Here is a 12,366-nt window from a genome sequence, read left to right as displayed (position 1 = left end):
TTGCTGGATTTTTAATTTTTCTTCTACAGGACCATAACGCTCACAAAAAATTGGAACAAAACTTCAGACAAATGGCTACCGGTCTGCGAAGTTTGGAGATGGCTAAGACCAGTCTTCTATTTTTGCGACGCAGTTGAAATGTGTAACGTTTGCTAGACTAACCCTGTAGTAACCTTAATAATGAGAGGCTTGTTAAATGAATATAATCATACCTTTCATTTTCGTCAACAGTTTGTGCAGGTTGGAGCCTCTAGTTCGGGGTTGTTAGATGTAACTTCAGGGGTACCCCAAGGTTCAGTCTTGGGACCCCTGTTGTTTAGTCTATATGTCAACGACATCCCAGATGTAATTGGTCACTGCGCACTGGGCAGTTGCTTGTACGGACGACCAGATTGCACTAGTCAGAGCTCTGAAAAATGTAGTAGATTGGTGCATAATATCCTAATTAAGTCCGAATGTGACCAAGACTGTTTGTATGCATATTACCAGAAAGCAAACCTCTTTAGAGTATAATTATTGCATCAACGATACTTTACTAGGCAAGGTTAGTTCCTACAGGTACTTGGGTGTATATTTTCAGTCGAACTTATCGTGGACAGCACATATCGACTATGTTGCTCAAAAAGCAGTGAAAAGACTGTTCCAGCTAAAGCGAGCATTATAGCAATCAACGCCTGAAGTAAGACCTAACGCGTACAAATCGCTTGTTCTACCAATATTGCTACACGCTTGTATACGGTTTGGGACCCGTATCTTGTCAGTCACAAAAAGAAATTAGAAACTGTTCAAAGAAAAGGGGCTCGGTTCATTTATAGGAATTTTCGCACGAGCACATCTCCTTCTGGGCTGTGCCGCCGAGCAAGACTGCCTGCTATAGAATTACAATTGAAGACATTACGCCTTAAGTTCATTTTCCAACTACTCAGCAGCTTGCGCCCTGCCGCTTGCTTGGTCAAAGGTACTATGGTTTCAAGGCATAACCATCACCTTCATTTACAAGAACCCTTTGCCTCTACAGATGTGTCTAAGAATTCTTTTTACTCAAAAACAATTCACGACTGGAACAGTCTTTCGGAGAGTGTTATTTGTGCAAGAGAGGTTTCCGCTTTCATACAATAGTTGGAATGTTTGTTATATGCCGGCTGACTCCTGTAACGACCCCCGTCGGCGGGTCAACAGTATCTTAAATAAGTAAATTAAATAATATACGAAGTTGATGTAACATAGAAATCTCGCTTAAGTGAATTCCCCATTCGTATAACAGCAAATTGGGCGAAGACAGTTTTGCAGTAAAAAGACAGCGTATTTATTATGTAGCTCGGACACTTTGCTTTACTTTTATCAATAGCTGCTTCTCAGAGTCGTCTTCTGCCGTCCTAGCAGGCCGTGGTCTCTCCGGCAGCTGACAGAGGCTGATATGACAATGTTAGTGTCAGGTCCACACGTACCGTGAAATCCAATCACCAAGGAAACCTATCCGAAGTTACAATCCCACAGTCCACATGTGAGCGTGACCCAGTGCGACACGACAGTATCGCAGTGGAACCGAGAGCGCGCTGTCCAGGATTTGACCTCTGTTCGATGACCTCAACTCTTTTGTTGAGCGCAGCTTGGTTATTTCCTCTAGGTTCGCAGAAAAAAAGTGAACATGTGTTTGGTATAATTCCCGTTACGGAGCACGTAGCCGTGTCCGCAGGCTTCTTGTCGAGCGCTGGGCGGACAACGCAGTGACAATGAATAAGAGTAAGAAATATGGTCGGTGAGGAAACGGTGGAGCACTAAAAAAGTACCAGTATCGGTATCGGAGATCGCGTTACCGTAAATTTGTAACGGAAATACATTTCCGATAAGCCATGCACGAGAAAATTCGAAAATGGATTAGACACGGAAGTAATATTTGCCGCAGGAGCTATGTTTTTTTTTTCTCTTTCGTCGTTGCATTTCATTGTAATGGTGCTTACGCGACGACAAAGTGCCCGCGGTTGTCTTACCTCCGTTGTCACACAGCCTGGAACAAAGAACAACGTCCGACGAATACCAAGTAACCCCTCATATCAAGCTTCATGCTGCACTATACGGCAGATTTGTGTAACCACTACTATTCGTGCCGTCCGGGACAATGTTATCCTATTCCGGTACGTAAGGGAGGGCGCAGCATATGGATGCCATGCAGACCTGTACGTAACCCGAAGGATGATGGTGAGAGGTTGGGCAAGATGGTGAATGTCTAACATAACGAAAAAAGCGAAAACAGGACGAAGATGTAGACAGGACAGGCGCTAGTCATGCCCAGACCCATATTTTTGTGACTACCACCACGCGCCACGCTCCATCAAGGGGTACTTGAAGAATTTTAATAAATAAATAAATAAACTGGTGCCAATTAGTGAGGGCAAATCATACAAACTGTTTAGAAGGGCATTCATGCTTTTGTGTAATGAGAGCGAACGCAAAGTTTCCGAATACATTCGTCTACCAGCAAACCTCTGCAACATGTTAAAAATAGAAGACACCATCCACACAATTGAGGAATACCTGCTCAATGGATTGCACTTCCTTCAATTCAACGGTAAAAGCAACTACGGTATCAAGTACGTGCCCTTCCGATATATACAGATGTTCGCCAAGTATTCCCTTCCATTTAGTATGACAGCTTCTCGAGCAAACCGAGTTTTGCATGAAGTAATGAACCTCCTTGAACAGAGAATGAACATTTGCGTTCCTGTCATTCATACCCCGCGTCTCAGCTCGTTACGCCATTAAACGATTCTTTGAGCGAAACGGCGCACGTAAAAATACACGAATTTATAGCAAATAAAATTAGACTAAACTATCAGAAATTATCTTGCCGGGCGCGCTGCTGAATGAGAAGGAGCCATTCGCAAATCACATTTATGTCCGAGCACGTGCCCTTCTACGAGGAGAATCCATTTTGAATCCGGTTATGGTGTAAGAGGATATGAGTTCGCTTCGCTCCCAGCTAATGGATAAGGTTTAGGAATCATTTGCCTTGCAACATACCCCACACAGCAAACACTGTATTTGTGCGCCAGTGTTTTATACGTAGCTCGCATGTCTGTACCTTTACTTAGCAGATCAGTGGGATAAAGCTTGTTACTGCGTCTGTTGCGCATTAACCTCGTCAACACCCTGCAGCGGGACTTGTTTGCGTTGGGCAAGACCACCTTCGAGCGGCTGTGATGTTCGCATCCCTCCGTTCGTGTCGTTGATGGATGTGTCATCGTGGAAGGCGCTCCTCCTTAACTGTACATATTGTAATTCATAAGATGCTGTTTATAATCCTTATTTTGTAGTAATTACCTGATCTTTCTGTTGCGGTTTTGCGCATACTTGGGCTAGCTTATGCCTTAATGTTGTACGTAATGTACTTTCCTTTTGTTGGTGTCGCTGTATATATTTTCAGGCTTGCTGTTGCATGTTCTGTTGCGGTTTTATTACACATTGTTGGGTCAATGCCTTGCTGCTGTACATTCTCTATTCCTTTTGTGTGAGAGGTTTTGTTGTAAATATTCTGCTGTCTTGTTGTTGCATGTCGCTTGCGGAGATGTTGCGTGTAATGAACTGTATATAGTCTGATTTTACTGACTTGTGTTCTTTGTAGTTGTGGAGTTTTCTGTATGTATTGCTGTATGTACGTATTGCTGTTTGTTTGCTGTACTAATTGTCCTATTCACACTTGTATGCATTACCACGTTATATTAAATTTTCCTCCAACACATAAAGCTAGTTTGAAGAGACTTGTCGCAGAACACCGGGCAGAGGTAAGCCTCACTGGCCGAATAGTCAAACATCATCATCTCTGTGTGTGCATGGGTTTACGTAAGGGCTACAATGATAGATGTATACCTCCGCCAGCGGATAATGTAGCCCGAAGCCTCAGGGCATATGGGAAGATGTCAGAAGCCACGCAGACGATTTGATTCCGTATTAACGCCGCGAAGCGACGTTGACTCCAGGCAGACGAAGAAGCCGATTATTAATGCGGATATTTTACGTGTTTGCTTACATGCAAATGTGCTCTGAGTGCGTCCTCTCCGTCGAGCGTTTCGCGACATGATCAGCATCTAGGCAACAGTTTGAAACACGCGGGGGCACTGCGTTGCGAACCGGGGGCGTCATGCGCACGCCTTATCCAATCACAGACCTCTCTAGGTTTGTGGGCGGAGTTGACTTGTCCCGCAGTGTAGTTAAGTACAGTGCAAAACTAAGCCCGAGCTCGTACACATCTCAGATATCACTAATGTGTGCGGGCGGTAGGGATCCTTCTTTTGAGAATTACATCCTACATTGTCTACATTGTTTGAAAAGGTAGTCGTGTACCGCAGCGTAAATTCACTCATGTAAGATGTCGCAAACTTTCTTGCACCTAGCGTTTTTTTTTTCTTCTAAATCCCGTGTCAGCGTCGCGAAGCAACTGTGGCGAAGCAACAGAGAGAGGGCAGCAGAAAGGAGTGGCGGACAGGGGGGTTAGTATGAGTCCTGGGCCGAGTTCAGGCGGAACTGTGCCGACATTCTTCTGGAAAGTCAGCCGGAAAACCCAGCCGGGGTGCCAGGACTCGAACCCACGTCACCTCCCAGTCTCAACGTGGAAGGCGATCATCCTAATCGCTACGCCAAGCGAGCTGGTGTACCTGGCGGGGTGCACCACGAGCAATGCCTCATCCTGCATTTTGTGTCTGTTCTAGCAACTTCCACCTGAGACGACCTGAGTGCGCCACCGTGCTCAGCACGCACGATGCTTGGAGGACATGAAAGGCAGCTCTTGTTCAGCACCAACAAAATAATATCATGCAGGAAACCTAGACGATTCCTGTAAAGCATTTTCTCTGCTTCAGATTCGTCACACAATACAAAGACTACGTTTCGTAGGGTACGCCCAATGAGGCATTTCACATATCCCCCAGCCACGATGACAAGGCTCACCGTTTAGCCTGCCTGACATGCATAGGTTAAGGCCAAATATCATGATTGATGAACATAACTCAGAATTTAAGCCGTGTTGTGTTATAGTCGGCGACCCGGCGCTCGTCGCATGAACATTGTTGTTGTTGTTGATGGTGTCGGTGTCGGTGTTGGTGATGGTGATAGTGTTGGTGTTGGTGATGGTGATGGTGATGATGATGATGATTGGAGTTTTAAAGGCGCATCGACAACGTTGCATGAAGGGCTAATAAATTTGATGTAGCAGTGCGCCCTCTGCTGTCAAAGCTCAACTTGTTAAGAAACAGTGCGACAGAAGGAAACTAAAAATACGGATGCAATAGGGCCCGAATTCTGACAAATCGCACATGAATAAATGAACTTTTCCATTTCGTAAACCTGTTTGTAACGCTTATTGTTAGCAGTCTTCTAAACACCATTTGAAATAATTTGCACGGGGCACATCGATCTTCCGTAATGACAGTATCAGCTAAAAAGGGAAACATTTCAGTGTACGAAATGAGATGATTTTTCTTTTTCGGCTTTCTTCCATGACCCAAATTTTACTTGTTTTCACGATTGCTCTCTTCCGTTGTTACCATCTATGTTTTTGTAACTCCTCCAAATGTATTTGCGTTTCTCAATAATTGCGTACCGTACATAGCTTTTACTGGTTCAAGAGCAACCTCTCCAAAGCTTAGGAGGTCCCAGAGGGACTTAATTAGGCTTACACCACTGAAATGATCACGCAGGCAGGACAATTGCGCACTTTTATTGTATGTTGTTACCATCTCCAATCAAGGCAACGAGGTCGGGATGCAGTTAAAAACGACTTACTCTGCACCGAAGCATAACAAATGTGATGAGGTATTGATTTCCGCAGGGCTTTTTTTTTCCGCCGGAATAATTACGCCTGTGCTACTCGACCGTGCTTGTACTTTGCGTCAAGTTTCGGATCATGTGCTAACAATTACAACAGGGCACTTTTGAAACCGGGGCAGCACCGGTAGTGTGACACCGTTCCAGTTCTCACAGAGAAGGAAGGAGGTGCGGTAAAAGACGGTTCCTTCGTTTGCGTCATAACGTCTGATGAGAGTGACTGGTCAGTGACCGTATAATGAGTGCTGCAAGACAGACGCTGAAACCAATGTATGTTACCTGCACATTGTATGCACCAATGTATGTTACCAGCTGCGTGCCGAAAGTCTCGTTGTCAATCTCTTAACAGTAACTATAACAGCAATTGAGGGTCTCTCAACCCACAAGTGAATGTAGTACAAGCTGAGGCCCATGAACCAGAAAATAGTGGTACCTTTACACATATTTGATGACCACAATCTTGGTACCTTCCCGCTCCCTGGAAAAGTACCTTGGTAAAGTACCGGTACATTGGTACCTCCCAGCTCCCTGGAAAAAGTACCCTGGTACCTCCCCACACCCTGGAAAAGGTACCTTGGAAAAGAACCGGCACCTTGGCACCTCCTCGTTCCCAGGAAAAAGAGGAGAGGCAAAAGCAAAGCAGTTAAAAGAGAATGTTAGTAAACCGTTAATGACGTCACTGTCAAGCTATCGCACGTACCGGTACCAATGGCGGCTTGCATGACTCAAAATCTTATCCGTTGATTGGGTGTGGTACATGCGGTAGTAAGGAAGTGTTACGTTTTATCGAATTCGCGTGGTCATTTCCTGGCAGATTTTTTTGCCGGATTCCGAGCAACTGCGTTTGCTTGGTCAAAACGTAGCAACCTCGTGCAAGGAATTTGTCAGATATCACTTTTTCCGCCCAGCCTCGGAGCGACTGGGCAGCGGATTGCGGGCGAGGGCCCACATTGGCCCGCACGTCCAAGTTGACGTGGGTTAGCAGTCGACGGAACCCAAAGAAGAGCGACCGCGGTGCCCCTAGCGTGATTCAAGCGACTGAAACCGTTAGATTCCTGGCGCTCATGTTCTAGTGGCAAAAGTCACGTGATCCAGCGCGGGCGCCGACCTAGCAATTTCCGAGGGCTAGGCCGTGTTGCCACGAAATGACCATTCGAACTCGCCATTAAATTGTTTCTACTTGATTTCCCCCATGGCAATTTTCCTTTCCAACTGGGGAGTTATTTAGATTATGGCACTAAAAGCCACGTGCACAAGGCGAGCACCGGCGTTTCACATGAACAGCACAGCATATACTTCAGGCATACTCTCTAACGGCATGTTCTCTTTGGGGTTATTCTCTAACAGCATGGACTCTTTGGGATTATTCTTCAACAGCATGTACTCTTTGGGGTTATTCTCTAACAGCATGTTCTTTCGAGTTATTCTCTAACAGCATGAACTCTTTTGTGTTATTCTCCAACAGTATGTACTTTTGGGGGTTAGTTTCTAACAACATGAACGCTTTGGGCTTATTCTCCAACAGCATGTACTCTTTGGGGTTATTCTCTAACAGCGTGAACTCTTTGAGGTTATTCTCTAACAGCATGTTCTTTCGGGGTATTCTCTAGCAGCATGAATTCTTTAGGGTTATTCTCCAACAGCATGTATTCTTTGGGGTTATTCTCTAACAGCATGTTCTTTCGGGTTAGTCTCTAACAGCATGTTCTTACGGATTATTCTCTAACGCATGAACACTTTGGGGCTATTCTCCAACAGCATGTACGTTTTGGGGTTATTCTCCAACAACATGTACTCTTTGGGGTTATTCTTCAACAGCGTGAACTCTTTGAGGTTATTCTCTAACAGAATGTTCTTTCGGGGTATTCTCTAGCACATGAATTCTTTAGGGTTATTCTCCAACAGCATGTATTCTTTGCGGTTATTCTCTAACAGCATGAACCCTTTGGGGCTATTCTCCAAATCATGTACGCTGTGGGGTTATTCTCCAACAAAATGTACTCTGGGGTTATTTTCTAACAGCGTGAACTCTTTGAGGTTATTTTCCAACAACATGTTCTTTCGGGTTACTTTCAAACAGCATGAACTTTTTGTGGTTATTCTCCAACAGCCAGTCACATAGTCTACACTTCAGATTCAACTGCGCTGAAACCCAGAAATGTTTAAGACGATCAAACTAGTTTCATGATTCGCTGACTGTTGGCGCTCTATTGCCTATTGCCGAGCAACCTGCCTGGCGACATGTTGCTCAGGGGGATAGTGCGTCCTGGGCCGGCTTCACAGGTAACTGTGTCGATATTTGCCTAAGAGCGTCTGAAGGAAACCCAGGAAAAACACATAGCACAGCAAGTGCCGGAATTCTAACACGAGTAACCTCCCAGTCTCGGTGTGGTAGCCACCATAGGCTGCGGGAGCTAGGATGGTGGTAATAATAGGATTAAAAACATACGTGGGAAAATAGTACAATGCGAGACGGCTGTGGATGTGAGGTTTGATGGATTGTGAGGTCGCGCTGTGAGGGTGACTGACCGTGAGTGTGGTGCGAAGGTTATAAGGACTTAACGGAATGGGAAGTCATGCTGTGAGGTGAGGCGGAGTTGTGGGCACAAGAGCTGAAGACCTGCAAGAAAGAGTTAGAACGAAGGAGGGCGAGTTACGTTGCGGGCTCCAATTTATAGGGACAAGTACCAGGTAACATGAGGAGAGTTCAAAGGAAGCTGAGTAAAAAGAGAAATGAACTGAGCACCGAAGCGGCCTACCATGTCCTCGTGAAGCTCCACCAGAGAAGAGACACCAGTAATCGGTTACCATCACGCAACTGCCAGCACCCGTTCTATTATTTCGAACAATGAGAGACAAAGCCGTCACAGCGCCGGGCTAAAAGAGGGTCAGGAAAGGCGTTTATTTCCGACTCGTAGCAAAGCAGTAAAGGTGCTTGCGTTGCGTTGTACAACCTGGCAAATCGAGGACGATGACGATGAGGACAACGCATTCTAAGCGCGGGACCCGATGACGGTCCCGATGGCACAGACAGAAGAGGGAAAGGGAAAAAGAAACGAAGCAGAAGATATGAATGTACCTTGCCTTTGTTTCGTTTGTCTCCTTTAAGTTCCCAACACTGTTTTATAATTGCATTTAATAGATCACGAAGCCGCTCAAGCCTTAACACTTTTTGAAATCTCGAACGCTTTTTGCTGTTCATTACACCTGCAAGTTCTACATTTTTCTGGCTACTCGCGGTCACTTCGCACTGTTTTTAACGGCAACACGAACCTAAAAAGCGTCACTATATTTGTGCACATAGAAGTTCATTTGTAGGTGGTGCTGCGCGCCGATTTAAGGTGTTAGATTCAGTTTCATAATTTACAGACAGTCATAAGATTGAACGTATTTCGTATTTTGTGACGTTTTCAGTTAAATAAGTTCGTGGCTGTATTTCATGCTTGTGTACTTGGAAACGCGCTTTGTGAAACGACGTGCAGCCATACGTTCTCAACGAGGATTAAAACTTTGCAGGTCGCCACGTGCGTGCAGGTGGAACGTTCCAAACCGTGGGAATGTCCGGCTGGCAGTCGGTAAAGGGTTCAGTCGTGCAAGCCCTTTTAAAGTATTGTTGCCGTATTTCCTGGCACGCGTTGTTTCCGTGTGGTCCACTTTTGGTGATCACGTGACGCGACCCGAACGTACAGCACAAAGACGCCTCTGGAGGGCACTAGCATCGAAATGGCGAGACAGCCACGTAGGGCACCCTATCGCCACCACGATGTACGTCCTGCGAAGTTTGGTTTCGGTGTTCGTTCGCTGCTCATGATACTTTGAAGACGATACTGAAATCGAATATACGAAAATTATAGGTATATTATACAACTAATACTGACACTGTACGGGAACTTGGAAACAACAAATGAGCGGTGAATGTCATGAGGATGAGGGTCATAATGGCCGGGACCATCTGGACCTACACCAAATCTGCGGCAAATCTGGAAGCGACTGCTGCGCTCCCATGCGGGCGACGTCGTGTGAATAATCCCTACAGACAGTATAATTGGGACTGGTTGCTGACGTCCAGACTTGCTGAAAACCAAGACCTACTAGATTATAACGACCATGTCATAATCGGCAACCCCAATGAGGAGCCCGACCGCCCGATCCGCTCGCGATCTAGACAGCGAGATCTATATCATGATTGGACAATGAAAATTTGAATTTTCAACGCACAGAAGCGAACGTACGGCTACTGTAGCAGACGACAGCAACCGCTCCTATGAAAACGCCTAGAATGATTATGATAATAAATTTCAGAAACTAGTATCTTCCGTGGTACGTCATACCGCTTGTACAAAATACTGGGGTAAACTGAAGTACAAAGTATTGCAGAAATTGAGAAAGTAATAACCGGGCCGATGAGTCGCGCCACCGCTAGCTTCATGCCCGTCAACAATGAATATTCTTCTAAAAAACATGCCGCTCAGTATACAACATACTTTACTGATATTTCTCGATTTTTGTCTGGAGTGCAAGTTGGGTAGTGGTTGAGTACATGACGTGAAATTGCAAGAGCAAGAGTAGCAAGAGTACCCATAGCACAGTAGACGGCACAAACTTTGAAATGTACTTAAAGTAAAGTTCAATTACCCAGAGATTACCTAAAGCAAGGTATAAGTACTCTGAAATATACTTAAACTAGTCATTGAGTACTTGGTACTTGATGTGCTGTCTATGAAAGTGCCCATGAAAGTGAAAAAGAGACCTGCGTGAACCTAAATCGTCCCGAATTTCGACCTCTCCATTCTATGTTCTATGAGTTTCAACCTCTCTATTCTATGGCAGTTCGAAGGACGGACAACAACGGCCTATATCGTCCACTCGTTGAGCGGCAATAGACACACACACACACGAAAAAAATATAAATTCTCGGACGCAATTTCGCATTCAACAGCGCAATTTGGCCGGCCGGGACTACATCATCGAAGGTGTCTCATGCAAGTGGGCTTCTTGGTGGCGGAGGTGAGACTTCTCGGTGAAACAAGGCAGTCACAACAGATGCGAAACTATAAAGTCTACGGCAATAAAGTATGACAGTACGAAAAACAACACTTATAACATTAATTAAAGCAACTTTCTGTCCAACTCAGGCTAAAGCTGTCTTTCGACATACTACTATAGGAATTGAATGGACATCGTATGTCAGACAAGAGTGAAAAGAAGTCAACAAAAGGAGACATCAAATCACTCGGCTAAACAACGGCACGTTACTACACCACCCGTCCTTACTCTGACCAATATAACTTAATTAACCAGTTCATTTGTTTTGAGTAATCGTTACGACGCTAAAGGCGGTTTTATACCCCTGTCACACGGGACGCAGAGATGCGAGCTAATTAGTAAACATTCGCGAGAAAAACAAGAGATGAAGAAATACGCGAAGTGTCGAGCACGTCGCGCTCATGATCTGCACGTGAACTATAAATTATGGGTGCTTTTAATGCGCTGCACGCGCTCAGCTACGTCATTTGTTCGGGAGGCGGTGCCCAAGGAGGCAGGCAGCGCCCACCGGGCTGGGCCTGGGGCTCAGAAATCAACACCGAAAAGGTAAGTTAAGCGTTCTTGTCCAAAGTATCGCGACAAAGTTCTAATAACGATTATAATGCCGTAGGTGTGGCTGACATGCTTGCGAGACAACTTTGCATATGTACGGACCACTTGAATGGGTGTTCGTGTCGAAATGTAACGAAGCTTTTCCCAAAGGACATGCTGGCGAAAAGACCACACGACCGATGTGCAACGGAGATGCATAGGGGCCCAAGACGCGCAATTCACTGACCTTAGAATACTCCTTCAGAATCATCCCGAAGCGTTGAGGGCGAGGGCCCGAAGGCGAGCAGTTCACTGGCTTTACAATGGCTTCGTTCGCCCGCTTCTGCAACGAGGCCACTTTCCAAGGGCGCTGCAGAAACGGGAGCTTTAGCGGTTTGGCTGACTAGATCGGCTGTTACAGGCCAAATGCAGAGACTAACTGAAGAACGTCTTGTTCCTGTCAGTATGCAACGCAAGCCCTCCCAGGCATCTTTTGCTTCCCGAGGTGCAAGAAGAACGACTTCCATAATACCAACATACGACGGAGATGCATAGGGGACGGCTTCGCAACTGCATGAAGTCCTTCAGAATCATCCAGAAGCGTTGAGGGCGAGGGCCCGAAGGCGAGCAATTCACTGGCTTTACAATGGCTTCGCTCGCCCGCTTCTGCAACGAGGCCACTTTCCAAGGGCGCTGCAGAAACGAAAGAGCCGTAGCGGTTTGGCCGACTAGATCGGCTGTTACAGGCCAACAGCAGAGACTAACTGAAGAACGTCTTGTTCCTGTCAGTATGCAACGCAAGCCCTCCCAGGCATCTTTTGCTTTCAGAGGTGCAAGAACAACATCCATAATACCCATATACGACGGAGATGCATAGGGGACGGCTTCGCAACTGCATGAAGTCCTTCAGAATCATCCAGAAGCGTTGAGGGCGAGGGCCCGAAGGCGAGCAATTCACTGGCTTTACAA

At 45.8% G+C, this 12,366-nt stretch overlaps 1 protein-coding gene across 3 annotated transcripts in view; it reads right to left on the bottom strand.

The window, feature by feature from the left end:
- LOC135394668 (hemicentin-1-like) overlaps positions 1 to 12,366 on the bottom strand; it is a 424,972-nt gene that overhangs the window by 109,123 nt on the left and 303,483 nt on the right. The window lies entirely within an intron of this gene.

Source organism: Ornithodoros turicata, chromosome 5, assembly GCF_037126465.1.
Source record: "Ornithodoros turicata isolate Travis chromosome 5, ASM3712646v1, whole genome shotgun sequence".
Taxonomy (NCBI): Eukaryota; Metazoa; Arthropoda; class Arachnida; order Ixodida; family Argasidae; genus Ornithodoros; species Ornithodoros turicata.
This window is presented reverse-complemented; position numbering and strand designations above follow the sequence as displayed.